Here is a 15,490-nt window from a genome sequence, read left to right on the forward strand (position 1 = left end):
AGATAGGTAGATAGATAGATAGATAGATAGATAGATAGATAGATAGATAGATAGATAGATAGATGGATGGATGGATGGATGAATGGATATATAGATCACATTAAGAGCTTGACCTCCAGTCTTCGTGGCTCCAAAGTGAGCCAACCTCAGTCCTGGCACACAGACAGAGTTTGCTATTTCTTGAATTTAATTAAACTGAATACACTTGTTTCTTTCAGGTAATTTCAAATTCCATCCAAATGACCGCACTAATGGATTACTATTGATTATGCTTATGCTAGAGACTGGTTCAGATCCCTAAATCTCCTCAGAATGAGTTTTTTTTCCTTAACTAGAAACATCCCATTGCAAAACAGCAACTTCAGCTTTCTTTCCTGATTTTACAAATTAATTTTTCAATAATTTTTAATTGCCACAAAATCACCCTTATCAAAATATGGAAAGAGACTTCAATGCCCTTATTGCTCTTAACTTTTACATTTCAGCCATTGTAAAAATTTCTTCTTTCTTTTTATTCCTCCTTTTCAACTCTACAAATAATGCATCTTCTTTTGTAGCAATTAACATATTTACTTCTATTAAATAAACCTATAACTGTATATTTGTATTGTAGATATGCAGATACATGGTATTGTCATTAGCTGTTGAAGTCCTGTCCACCTCTTCCTGACCTCATTTGAGATTTTCTTGACTAAGACACAGGAATGTTTTACATTTCCTTCCTCAGTTCATTTTACAAATAGGTTATTGGGGTAAACAGTGTAAAATAAGGTCACAAAGTAAGTAACCGTCTGAGGCAGTATTTGAACTCATGGTGATGAATCTTCCTAACTTCAGGCCTGGATATCTATCTACTGTACCGCCTAAGTGCCCTAGGGCATAAGTAATGTTTCATTATTTTTGCTTTGTAGCCATTAACAACTCTAAAACCAAAACAAAAATAATAACAACAGTATTATCAAAGCACCTCAGCTTTATTTATAGATTTCTGTTGCTGTGATCTATTTGGGTGTGAATAAATGTTTTAGTTCTTCCTTCCATGTGGAGAGTCTGTGATATTTCCCGATTCTGAATTGCACCTTCATATCCATGGCTGCTACAATTTCTTAAGAAATATTTACTAATTAATTATTGACTGACTTTCATGTTATAGAAAAGGAAATGAAGACTGAGGAAGTTTAAATACTGTGTCTATAATACCATATTTCAAAAAATTCAAAAAGGAAATTTGAATCTACTGGCTCCTGGATCTATTGATATGTCCATTATATCAACTTGCCTTTTAACTACTAAAAACAACTAACATGTATGTGTGTATGTGTACTCCAAAGCATCTCTTTATCTGATAAAGTATTAGAATCATACCAAATAAGGAGGAGAATAGGTAATCTTTCAGGTACTCTACTTTCCCTATTCAGGAAAGATGAAACTCTCCCCTTCTCTCTCCTTCTTTTATGTTTCCTCTATCTTCTCATTTTCCTTTACTTCCTCTGGAATAGAGCCTAGTTTTCTCATAAATGTAGTTCAGTTTTCTAAAGTTGTATCTGTCGGTATAGTAGGAGGAAGAAGAACTTCTAGGAGTATATATGCAAGTTTGAACGTCTTGCCCTCTTTGTCCCCTCTCTCCTTTCGCAAATTCATAATCCTGAGAAAAGATATGACAAAATCAGTGCCCGGCTCACCAAGTCCTGGGGGCTCCCTATTTTTGTAAGGTTAAAATATAGATTCCTCTGTTGTACATTGAAAATCATTGATAGTCTGAATCCAGTATGCTTTCCCATATTTATTAGGCAAAACTCCTCTTCCCAATTTTAATTTTCCTGTCAAGTAGATCATTTCTCTCTTCTTTCGAAATTGCATTTTTATCCCTTCTCAGTGACTTTGCAAAACTGCTCCACCTGCCACAGAAGAAACCCTGCCCTGATCCTGTAATGCACTCCTTTCTCACCTATATATCTTAGATCTTTTCATTCTTCCTTCAAAGCTTATTTCCCCTCTTTTATAAGATCTTTTCTGATCTCCCTAGCTGATAGTTCTTCCTCCTAACCAGATTAATTTGTATGCATTTTTGGATTTAATTACATGTGAATGTGTATTTTCCTCTGATAGAATGTAAGTTTTTTGAAGGTAAGTATCATTTTACTTTTGTTTTTCTTTGTTGTTTCTTTTCTTTTTTTGTCTATATATTCTTAGCTCTTAATAAATGTTTGCTTAATGTCTTCTTGTAAATGAAATAAGCCCTTGGAAGTACAGACAATTCCTGAATCAAAAAAGAGTGGGAGGAGGGAATATGAGAAGAAATCATTGAAAAGTTGGTAGTACATTTTCCCCATAAAATAAACCTCCTGTTGAGCAGGAAGTGTTTTGTGAGAGATCATGAACCCAATTATAAGAAAATATGCTCAGAAAAGTGGGTACAATGCATTGAAGAGAAATAATTTTGAGGCTGCATGAAATTGTGAGCTGAGTTTCATGTTATTTTTTCACGATTGTTCTGGATATTGTTATTTATCATCAATATCCAAGTGCATTCTGGTACTGTGGTACTACTATTCTAAACCCTATATACAGATTCAGGCTATAGTTGCCTATTTGAATTGTACCAACTTGAGCTCTAATCATAAGACCTTATCTATAGACAATACTCATCATTTGAGTTTATTTGATAAGAACTTTGGTAAATAGGACAAAATATTGATGTATATGTTTTATTTGGGGAGGGGTGAGGATAATTACTTGGTCAGTCTATCATATTGAAAAGAGGAGAGAATTGTTTCTTGAGATACATTAATACCATTGCAATTTGACAAAATAGAAAAAGAACTGGCCTTGGAATCTGACAGACTTGACTTCAATCCTGCCTCTGAAACATACTAACTCTGATGGTATCCTGAAGGATCAACTATGTAGAAAAATACTAGTTACTTTAAAAAAATCTAAATTATTTATTAATCTAGATCTAAAAAGACAAAAGTCACGACTGAACTGGCCTTGTTTACAGACTGATATATGCTCAAGCCCTGTCTCTAACAAAACTAGCTTCATATCCCAGAAATAGTCATTTAGCTTCTCATTTCCTAAAATTGCCCTGTAGGAATACAATGGGAGAAGGACTGTCTAAGCCTATTATGAGAAGAAATTGTGTTATCATAAGTTCATTTTACCAATGAAATCATATGCTTAGATAAAAAAAAAAAGAATGAATTCTGACTAATACTATTTAAGATAACAGATTCAGAACTAGAGGTCATATAGTTCAATGAACTCATTTTACAAATGAGAAAACTGAGTACTTGAGAGGTTACAACTTACTTAATGTTAAAAAGCTAATACATAGCAGATACAAGATTTGTACTCCAGAACGCTGAATATACATTCTTTACACAACACCACCATGCCCTCTCTTCAGTTTTCCCTCAAGGCTCATCATTATCAAAGGGGAAAATTCCAGACTTTCTTTTTTGTGTGCATACCGAGAGAGATTTAGAACTCCTTTTCAGAGATGATTTAAAAACATTAACATTTTTTAACAGGGAGTGCATAACTCCCTGTTTATCTTTTGGATGTGATGCATTGATTTTAATCTCATAAAGAAAAGGGACCAGACTTTGTGCTATTAAGGTTGTATTTATATATCTGGTTATAAATCTTAGTATACACATTTTCTTCTCAAAATATAGAAAAAACGTGAAGAATGCCTAAGTAGGGATGCACATGAATTAACTATTCCTTGTACAAAATGTCTGGCAATAAAATTTATGCACAAAATTTCCATGTATTCATTCCAAAGCCTATCAGTTCCTCAGTTTTCATAAAGAACTTTATGATTTCTTCTAAGGTAGCTTTGTAGGTCTTTATTAGCACTTAGAGGCTCTGAATCTCAGCTCTAAAGATTTCAGACATATGCTTTATTAAGCTTATTATCACACAGTCCATACTTTTTCAAACAACATTTGGGTATAATGTCTCTCTTCCGTGCTTGATTGAATAACCTCCCGTTTACTACTCATGTCAATACACTGAAGTACTAAGGGAATTTTATAATTGATATTTTTTTAACATTATTTGTTTAGTAATGTCAAATATCCATATGTTTCTATGGAATTATCTTGTTCAGAGCACATGAATTACTGATAGAAAAAAGGGAAAGTGAGAAATTTCATTAATCTGAAGTTGGGCACAGCATTATAAATTGACCTTTAAAGGCGACCTTAATACTTGAGGTTTTGCAGCAGTTTTCTTGTTAAATTTTAAACCTCACAGTGATTTTAAAAGTACAAAGACAAAGGTTCAGAATTTTTTGTGAGGAGATACCTTTTTGATACCTTTGGGTGAGTCACGTACAACATTACAGGATCATTGAATTAGAGGCATCTTAAAAGTCATTTAAGTCAACCCTTACACATAGAAAATGAGGCCAAGGAAGTTAAGAGAAATTGAAAACCTTGGTCAAGGTCCACATAATGACAAAGTAGAATGAAACCTGGGATGCTCCTCAGTCACAATCAATGTGATGGTGAATGCAAAAAAAAAAAAAAAAATGACAGCAGCAAAGACTAGCCAAGATGGTAGAGTAGAAGGAGGTAGCACAGCAAATACTTTCAGCTACGCCATAAAAATCTAGAAAATGTACCAAACCAATTCCTAATTGAAAAATCCAAGAAAAAATACCAATAAGTTACATTTTTACCTTAGGTCAGTATATTATGACAGGCAACAAGGTTTTGTAGAACCTAGTGATGGCATATAACCACGACTAGCCATTCATATAATTCTAAAATGAATTTTGAGAAAGGACATGCGAACATCTGTCACAGATGAACATGCTTCTTTGAATGGAGCAGAGACAAATGCCAATTGACAACCTTCATACAGTGGCTTCTATTGGGTCATAGGAGATTGAAGAGGAGGCATATGCAAATATACTGAACATGGTGGTACTACCATAAACCATAAAGATTCAGTAAGGTATTAATGTAACAAGAATGTTCAAGACACAATCCAAAAAAGAAAGTCTATGGCTCAAAAATATCTATAAGCAAATCCTCAAAGAAAAGAAAAGGGACAAAAAGACTTGAGGCATAAAATCAACTAGAGTTCCTGGAAATGATGAAGCAATAAGGTTACTTTATTGTTTGTTTCTTTTGTTTTGATTTTGAAACTGAAATCTGTAGATATGAATTAAATGAGCATATTAAAGTAAACAAATAAAAAAAGAATTGGCAGTTATGAAAGACATATTTGGAAAGAAAATTAACAATTTTGAACAAGTAACTAAAAAATAAAAAAAAAACTTACCTAATCAATAGAATGCTATAAAATTAGAAAGGATTAAAATAAGTGAATATATCCATGAGATAATGAAAATAAATATTAAAACAAAGTCAAAAGAATAAAAAAAATATATCAAAATCAACTGACTAGAAAACATACTAAGGAGAAATCACTTATGAATCATTAAGCTACATGAAAGCCTTGAACAATAAGAACATAGACATAGTGTCAGGACCTAAAATTCCTGCTACGTGGGGAAACAGAGGCTGTTTAATCACTTGAGTTCAGGAATTCTTAGTGACATATATCAGGACTGAAGCAAATCAGGTACTTCAAATAAGTCTGGCAAAAATAAGGGAAAGCCTTTGGAGTGGAAGATTACCAGTCTTCTCAAAAAAGGAGGATTGCTTCCAGTGCTTAAATGCCCTCTGCCTTTCCAGCTTTGGTGAGATAACAATATGCAGTCTCATAAAAGAAGGATATTAGCATAAAAGGAAGGAAGGAAGGGCTGAAGGAATGAAAGAAGGAAAGGGGGAAGAAAGGAATATAATGGCATCTAATTTTGTAATACAGAGAAGCAGGGTGGTATAGTGTGTAGAGTGTCTATGGCAAAAATCAGGTCTGTTGATTCATATCCTATTTCTGACACACAGGGACTGGGAACCACTGGCAAATCACTTTATCTTTTGGCACAACAGACAGCTCTCTAACACTATTCATTACAAAATAGTTGCACCTCTTTGATGGCAGAAGGTATGTTCCTAGCCTATGAAATGCATGTCTCAATACTTACAAAGCACAATCTAAAAAATGTAATATTCAAACTTCACAGCAGCTCTGAGAGATAGGCACTAATGATGACATATCTTTTTAGGAATAAGGTTATTGAGGTTCAGAAAGTTTACATGATTTGTGCATAGTCACTAGTTATCACAATGGGCCTTGATGTAACTGCAGGTTCAGCACTCTTTTCACCCTATCAAGGTGCTTCTAAGATAAATTTTGATGAAACCGATGGGTTTTTTTTTCTGTGTACTTGCATGTATGTATGTATATAGGTATGTATGTATGTATGTATACATGTGTTGGCAAGGGCTGGGAGAAAGTATGTTGAATTTTATAGTTATGGAAATATTTCAGAGCCAGCTACAAAATGGTATAAATGGTCTATGGAATGAAAAGTATTGATGACTCATGGAAATTACATATGTATCATATATGAGTATTAACTATATCGGTTGCTCAAACTACACACACAACACAGTTCTTGGAACATAATAGGTACTTTAACTCTTATTGACACAATTTAACGAGAATATAGTACTTCCTCAGTACCCTCATCTTCACCAACTACCATATTCATAGAGAGCAACACATTTGAAAACAGGAAACCTTAACTATTACATTTATTCAGCAATTCCCTTACTGTTCTTATAGTATCTAGTAGCATATTCTAACCCTGCTCTAACATCAAGATTCCATGGTTGGGAAGAGTAGCAGAATATGTCTTCCTATTCACCTGCCATGCCCCTTGAAGAGCTACTGGAGGAAGAAATCAAATATATCATTTATCTAGAGTGGTAAGACATTGTTCTTCTTTCAGCTAGATAAATGAAAAATGCAAAGAATTTGAGCAGGTAGCAGCATATATGGGAACACAAAAGAGGTGAATAAAAGGATACTGGCATTCAGCTAAGGTCAGTTCTGCCCTAGAAGTCCTTAGAAAGTGCAACAGGCTAAATGGAAAATGAAGTTCAAAAGCTAATTGAGGAAAACAACACCTTAAAAGTTAGAATCAGGCAAGTGGAAAATAATGACTATGTGAAAGATCATGAATCAATCAAAAAAATTCAAGAGAATGAAAAAAAATGGAAGAAAATGCAGAACATCTTATGAGAAAAATAACTGACCTGGGAAATAGATCTAAGAGAGACAAAATCTGAATCATTGGACTACCTGAAAGTCAGAATCAAAAGGAGGACCTGGACAGCATCATTTAAGAAATTATCAAGGAAAACTGCCCTTTTGTTCTAGAATCTGAGAGCAAAACAGGCATTGAAAGAATCTACTGACCACCTCAGGAAAAAAATTGCAAATGAAAACTTCAAGGGATATTATAGTCAAAATTCAGAACTATCATATCAAGGAAAAATAGTGTAAGTGACCAGAAAGAAACAGTTCAATAAAAGGCAGTCACAACAAGGATCGCACAGGATTTGGCAGTTGTAACATTGAAGGATTGTAGTTTATGGAACATAGCATTCTGGAGGGCAAAGGAGCTAGGACTACAACTAATAATCATTTGCCTGACAAAATTAAATATAATATATAAAGAGGGAAAGTGGTCATTCAACAAAATAGAAAGATTTCAAGCCTTTATAAAGAGAACAGAACTAAACCAATTTTTTTACAACCAATATCAAGAGCTAAGAGAAGCAAAAATGGGTAAAAGAAGGGGAAAATTCCAGAAGGGATTCAATAGAACTAAAACTATTTACATTCCTACATGGGAAGATGACACTTGTAATCCTTAAAAATCGAGTCACTAACAGTACAGATAGAAGGAATAAATATAAGGTGCATTAGAGAGAATGACAAAACAATAAGCTATGAGAAAGAGTAGTAAAATGGGTGCAGAAAGAAGAGACAGGTAGAATGGAGTAAATTATTTCAAATGAAGAGTTAAGAAAAACATTACAGTAAAGAGGAAGATGGGAGGGGGAGCATAATGGGCTTTGCTTGAACCTTGCTCTGATCAGTATTGGCTGAAAGAGTAAATGATATACACAATCGTATGAATACAGAAAACTATCTTGGCAAACAGACAAATAGGAGGGGAGGACAATTAAATAAAGGGGAACTGGGGACTGATAGAAATGAGGGCAGATCAGGAGAAGAGGTAGATAGAAGCAAAACACTATTGATGGTTGACAATGGGAATCATTTGAACCTTACTTTCATCGATATGGGCTCAAAGAAGGAATCATATGCACAATCAGTTCAATTTAGTTATCTATCTCATCCAACAGGAAAGTAGAAGGAGAAGAAATTAAGTAAAGGGTGGAAGACTGACTGACAAGAGAGGACAGACCTGAGGAGGTGGTAGACAGAAGCAAAACACTGAAGAGGGAAAGGACGAAAGGAGAGAGGGGGAAAAAGTAGAAAAAATAGAATGGAGGGAAATACAGAGCTAATAATCACAACAGTTAAGGTGAATGGTATAAACTCTTGCACAAAATGGAAACAGATAGCAGAGTGGATCAAAAACCACAATCCTACAATATGGTGTTTCTAAGAAACACAGTTGAAGCAGGCAGATATACACAGAATAAAAGTAAAGGGCTAGTATAGAATGTATTATGCTTCATCTGAAGTAAAATAAAAGCAGAATTAGCAATCCTTATCTCAGACAAATCAAAACAAAAAATGGAGCTAATTAAAAGAGATAAGGAAGGAAACAATATCTTGCTATAAGATACTATAGACAATGAAGTAATATCAATGCGAAACATATTTGCATCAAGTAGTACAGCTTCCAAAATTTTAAAGAAGGTAAGTGAGTTACAAGTTCATGAGTCAACAAGAGACAGAGAATATTGCAAAATGAAAAATAGGTCATTTTGATTGTATTAAAAAGCTTTTGCACAAACAAAACCAATATAACCAAGATTAGAAGAAAAACAGAAAGTGGAAAATAATCTTTACAGCCAGTGTTTCTGATAAAGTTCTCAATTCTAAAATATATAGAGAAATAAGTCAGTTTTATAAAAATTCAAGCTGTTTCCAAATTTGCAAATAGTCAAAGGATAGGAACAGGTTAGATGAAGAAATCAAAGTTATGTATAGGCACATGAATATGTACTCTAAATCACTTATGATTAGAGAAATGCAAATTAATATAACTAATTAATATATAATATATATAATACAACAAATTAGTATAAATAAAGGATATCACCTTACACCTATCAGATTGGCTAATATGACCAAACAGGAAAATGATTAAATGTTGATGAAGATGTGGGTAAATTGGGACATGTGAACAGATCCAACCATTCTGGAGAACAATTTGGAACTACGCCCAAAGGGCAATCAAACTGTGGATAACCTTTAATCCAGAAATACCACTACTTGGCTTTTGCACCTTCATGTGCAAAAATATTCATTGCATCCCTTTATATTGTGGCAAAATATTGGAAACTGAGAGGATGCCCATCAATTGGGGAATAACTAAACAAGTTGTGGTACATGAATGTAATGAAATTCTAACGTGAAATTTAAAAAAAAATGATGAACAGGTAGATTTCAGAAAAACCTGGAAAGACTTGTGAAAAACCAGGAAAACATTGTACACGGTATCAGCAACATTATATGATGATCAACTATTGACTTAGGTCTTCTGAGCAACACAAGAATCCAACACAAATACAAAGGACTCATGAATGAAAATTCTATTTAAATCCAGATAGAGAGCAGATGAATTCTGAAGGCAGATCAAGGCATAATTTATATCGTTTACTTTATACTTTTTAATGTTGTTTTTCCTTTTGATATATTTCTTCTTTCACAACTGTGGCTAAAATTGAAATATGCTTTACAGGATAGCAAATGTATCCTAACCTATTTCAAATTGCTTATCATTTTGGGAAAAGGGAGGGAGAAAAATTTGGAACTCAAAATCTTGTAAAAATGACTTAAAAATTGTCTTGATGTCTAGCTTGAGCAAAATAAAATACAATTAAAAAAGGAAGGAGAGTAAAAACAATTAAAGTATTCAATGACAGAAATTCAATTCTGAAAGCAATATCTAAATTTGCACACTTTAATTTTTACCCTTCAGCAAGAAACTTTCTTTTTACCATTTTTGGACATATTTTAAAGGAACTGGTCTTATATTTGAACTTCCATTAATTTTAAAGAAAGCTTATTGCTTTGATTAGATCTTAGGGCACATGAAACGGAATGATATTGCTATTAATATAATTGCTCTTAATATTAATTGTTATTAATATAATTGATACTGATAACAGTAATGAGACTTTCATGACCTCTAGAAAAGGTGTGCACAAAGTCACTTGGAAGTAAAGTGATCTGTATTTCATCATAAAGTAAGAAAAAGCTTTGTAATACTAAGGATTCATCATTTCTTAATTTAAGCAAATCATCTTTTAAAAATGAAATTAACCAATGAATGATTTGCTGTACAGAGCTAATCTTAGACCACTATTTAACAAAAGAATAATTGGAGGCTTATGTCAGAAGTGTCTAATCTTCTCAACCTTTAAAAAATCTATGTCCTTCAAAAGGTGCATTTTGATTTTTTTCCACCTTGTAATATACACATAAGAGAAATGACAAGCTTTTAAAGTATCTTATGTTACTGCTTAAAACATTTCTTACTTAGTAAATGACAGAAGTTTTAAAAACTTGACAAATAATAAGAGCTAAAATATCAGATGTGAAAATAATTAATACTGACATCCAGGTTGAGAGTCATATTATTAAAGACAGAAGAATTTTGAAACGTAAACAGAGGATAAAATCCAATGTTTCACAAATATGTAATTCTGCATATTGCACTATGCGTATCTCATGGAAACAGGTATATAAATGCATGTTTTAAATCTAGTGCTGTTACACTTTGTTCAAATCAGCAATTTTTTTTAGTAATTTTATTCAATGAAAAATAAAGCCCCAATTTTTAGAAACTATGTAATTTAAAATAAATATAAATATTTATGTTCAGTAATGCCAATTATAAAACTTAAAATCAATATAATTTTATCTATAAATGTCAATAATAATTTCCAGATGAATATTGTTCATTTATGTTGATAGACCAAAGTAATAACCGTAAAATCCTTGCATTTGGTTAATACAGAGTTAAGATTAAGGCTTTCCCTGCAGATACTATTTACTGGTCTCTTTATGCTTGCCTGTGGGAAAATTCATTTTCATGCCAAGTAGAATTTTCTCATATTAAGTTATCAGTTAATTGCCATTCATAATAATTTCTAACGTTCTTAATTTATGGGAACTTAAATGTTCCACAAAGAGAAATAGGATCATTTTGAGGATATCACCCTCAGATATTTGCAATATTGAAAGGAGAGTGTAAGTTCTAGAATGTCTTATTTTAGAAAAAAACACTAGACTTGCACACTTAGACTCAAAGGTAAATTCGAAATGGATTTATAGCAAATATTATGTTTTAAAATGCATTTAAACACAGAGAATACCAAAGAAAGGAATTTAAGAATAATAGAAATTCAATGTCTTAAATCATGCTAGTTCTCAGGAAAATTTTAGAAATAACATTGTCCACTCACTTTATTTTGAACTGAGTGAACTGAATTTTTGGAGAGAATTAAGTGATTTTCTCACAATAACAATTTTAGTTACTATTTGGGCAAACATCATAACCCAGATGTCTTGATTGCCAAACTTGTTCTTGTTGAGTTATTGAGTCATTTTTAATTTTTTTTGACCCCATAGACTATAGCACATAAGGCACTTCTGTCCTCCATTATGTCCTCAAGTCTGTACAAGATCATGTTCATTTTTCCCATCAAACTATTTGAGCATCTGAATCTTTGTCATATTCTTTTCCTTTTTCCTTCAATTTTCCCCACATCAAGGTCTTTCCAGTGAGTCCTGTCTACTCAGTATGTGGCCAAAGTATTTAAGCTTCACCTTCACTTTTTGATCTTCCTGTGAACAGGTTGAATTCATTTTTTTAAGTATTGACTGATTTTATCTCTTTGCTACTCAAGGGATTCTCAACAGTCTTCTCCAGCACAACAATTCAAAAAGCATTAATCATCATTTAGTTCTATCTAGAAGCCAACACTCACAGATTTAAATTACTACTTGAAAAACAATACCTTTGACTTTACAGAGTTTGTAGTCAAGATGATGTCTCTTTTTTATTGCTGGGGGATGCCAAGGAACAAGTGTCTTAATTTTATGGCTCCAGTTGCAGCAATCTTTGAGCAGAAGGGGAAAAAATCTGACACTATTTCCATCCCTTTTACTTCTGCTTGCCAGTAAGGAATGGAGCCCATTGCCAAGAATTTAACTTTTTGTTGTTAAGCTTTAAGCCAACTTTTATACTCTCCCTTTTCACCTTTATGAAGAGGCTTCTTAATTTCTCTTTTTTTTTTCTGCCATCAGAGTGGTATCATACACATATTTGAAATTGTTGATATTTCTCAAAGAAATCTTAATTCCAGCTTTTGAATCATCCAGTCTGGCAATTAGTATGATATATTCTGCATGGAAATTAAATAATTAAGATTAAAATATATAACCTTTCTCACTCCTTTCCCAATCTTAAGCCAATCATTTATTCCATGTTCACCTCTGTTGCTTCTTGCACCTCATAGAGGTTACTCGGGAGACAAGTAAGATGATACTCCCATTTTTTTGAGGACATTTTGTTATTATCCACAATGAAAGGGTTTAGTGTAGTCAATGAAGCAGTAGTAAATATTTGGTTGCTGTTTCTGAATCTCTTTTGCTTTCTTCTTAATCTAGCAGATGTTGGCAATTTGGTTTCCAGTTCCTGTGCCTCTTTGAAAACTGATCTGATATTCTCGTAATTTGTGCTTTCGCATATTACTGATACCTTGCTTACAAAATCTTAAGCAAGACTTTGATGGTATGTGAAATTAGCACAAATGCCTGGTGATTTGAATATTCTTTGGCATTGCCTTTCTTTAGGATTGGGACATAAATTGATCTTTCGCAAATTAGTGGCTACTGTTGAGTTTTCAATTTTACTGCATACCGAGTGAAGTACTTTAATAGTATCATATTTTAGTATTTTAAATGTCTCAGTTGTATTTCTATAATTTTCATGACCTTGACTTCATTCTCCAGTATGTCTGACTCTAAAATATTGTGGTTATTGGTGATATTAAGATCTTTCTTGAATAGTTTTTCCTAGGTGTTCTTGCCACTTCTTTTTCATCTCTGCTACTTCTGTTTAGTCTCTACCATTTTTACCTTTTATTATGCCTATTTTACCATGAATCATTTTCTTGATATTTGTAATTTTCTAAAAGAGTTTTCTTGCTTTTCCCATTTTCTGATTTCATACCTTTTAACATTTTAATACTGTCTGTGGAATTTTCTTGGCCAATAAACTGGACTGGCTTGCCATTTCATTCTCTAGTGGATCAGCTTTTCTCAGAACTCTGCACTGTTATACGTAATAATAACTTAGAACAGCATAACTTATAGCTTCATTGATCTATATGTTCCTCCTCCAAGAGGGCAGTAGTCCACAGGGGAGTACTAATCTACTCTATTCCATTTTCGTACTTTTTCACATGAACAAACAACTTTTTTTTTTTACAATTTAAACAATATACCCCTTCAAACACATTATTTTAATCCACTATTTATTTCACAATTAAATATGTATGTATACATATACATGCATACATACACACATGTGTATATATGTGTGTGTGTGTGTGTGTGTGTATGGATGCACGTATACACCTTCTTAATTATTCTTGCAAATATTTTTCACTCTCCACCTTAAACTCAGTACTACAATCCTCCCTACCCTTCATTCTCATGGAATATTTTTTTTTTTGCAGTTTTGCCTGCTTTTGTATTAGAATCAAAACCATTTGATGAATTTATAATTTCTTTCAATAGGTCTAAAACTTTTCTCATTACACTTACACTTCAAACATGAATCGTTTTTCATCTCAATTTCGTCCCTTTCACAGCTTTTCTATCCTGTCTTTGGTAAATATTTATTTCTTTGACCTTTGAAGGTATCATAGATCTAGTCTTCATGATATTTGAATTGCGTTCTCCCTTATTTTTACAATAACATTTGGATCTTTTTCTTGTTATTTAACTTGTATTTCCCAATAAGCCTTTTCTGCTCCCCCTTCCTACAGAATATTAATTTAAATAAAAAGTCCAAATATTCTAATATATTCAAAAAAATAACTATCACATTGAAAAAATGACATTATAGTCAGCATTTTCACTCACTTTTCACACATATATGCATGTAAATGAATAGATTCACAGATCTATAGGTTCAGATATCTTCATCTGTATAGATTTGTCTGTTTATCTATTCAAACTTCATGCATTCAATTTTGGTTATTTTGCTGCTTTTTTTTTCCATTTCAATTTTTTTTTCAATTTTGTCATAGGCGTTTTATTTAACAGACCATTAGAAAAATAATCATGGCAGAGACCTTTAGTTCATTCTTCTAACAAGTCTGTTAATCTGGTCTTCTCTGTTACCAGCATCTCCACCTTCCACAAAGTGTGTAGTCTTTTTCTTCATTCTTTTTCTCCATATCTTGGAGAAGATAATTTGAAGGGTCACAGGAAGTTGTTGGCAGCTTTGAAGTGCTTGCCAATAGTGTAGATCTCATGGATTAAGTCCTCCATGCAGATAATTCCACATTTACCAAGAGATTTTGCAATAAGGGCATTATCCGTCAGGGCAATTCTCTGTTTCTTGATCTTACTATAACCACGTTGATGAATCAAGTCATTCACAGACTTCAGGTTTGGATAACCCCATGCCATGTATGGTTCCACAATTCTCAGCATGTTAATGGAAACCTTGTTAAGCTGCAATACTTTTCGGACCTTTGGACTAACACCATTGTTACCTCTGATTCTGATCACAAAAGCTAACTTGGGTTCAGCAGGTACAAAGTAGTTGCCAGCCATTCGTGCGATTCTAGCCAGTCGGATTTCACTTCTGTACATTTGTCTGTACTCCTTATTATAGGCTTTAGCTTTTTCATATATAACTTTTCTTTGTATTTTATGGAGCTTTTTTATAGCCATCTTCTTCTTCAAACATTTTTCCTTCAGTATCGCGAAAGCCTTTTGCTTTTCCAGAAGTCGTTCTGGAAGGGATGGTAGCTTCTTTTCTTCTGCACCCACCATGATTCCAGCCAGAAAAAGAGCCCATTTCAAATTTTTTAATTGTTGAATACACGATTCCCTTCACTTCATTTTTAGCCCATCCTGTTGTAATCAGATTCATTATTTCATATAAGACACTAATATTTGCTTAAATTTTTATACCAGAAATATTTAACTCTTTTCCAATCAACGTATATCTAATTGGTATTTTGTCTTTGCTACTGTAAAAAATACTGACTATGCAAATATAGTTCTACTGTAAACATTTTTGCATATATGAGACTCTTTTTTATCACTG

The 15,490-nt window shown here is 33.0% G+C and overlaps 1 pseudogene; it reads right to left on the reverse strand.

Moving 5' to 3' along the window:
* Positions 1 to 14,443: 14,443 nt before the first annotated feature.
* LOC140511349 (large ribosomal subunit protein uL30 pseudogene) lies at positions 14,444 to 15,246 on the reverse strand (annotated as a pseudogene).
* Positions 15,247 to 15,490: the final 244 nt, after the last annotated feature.

This window comes from Notamacropus eugenii, chromosome 6, assembly GCF_028372415.1.
Source record: "Notamacropus eugenii isolate mMacEug1 chromosome 6, mMacEug1.pri_v2, whole genome shotgun sequence".
Classification (NCBI taxonomy): domain Eukaryota; kingdom Metazoa; phylum Chordata; class Mammalia; order Diprotodontia; family Macropodidae; genus Notamacropus; species Notamacropus eugenii.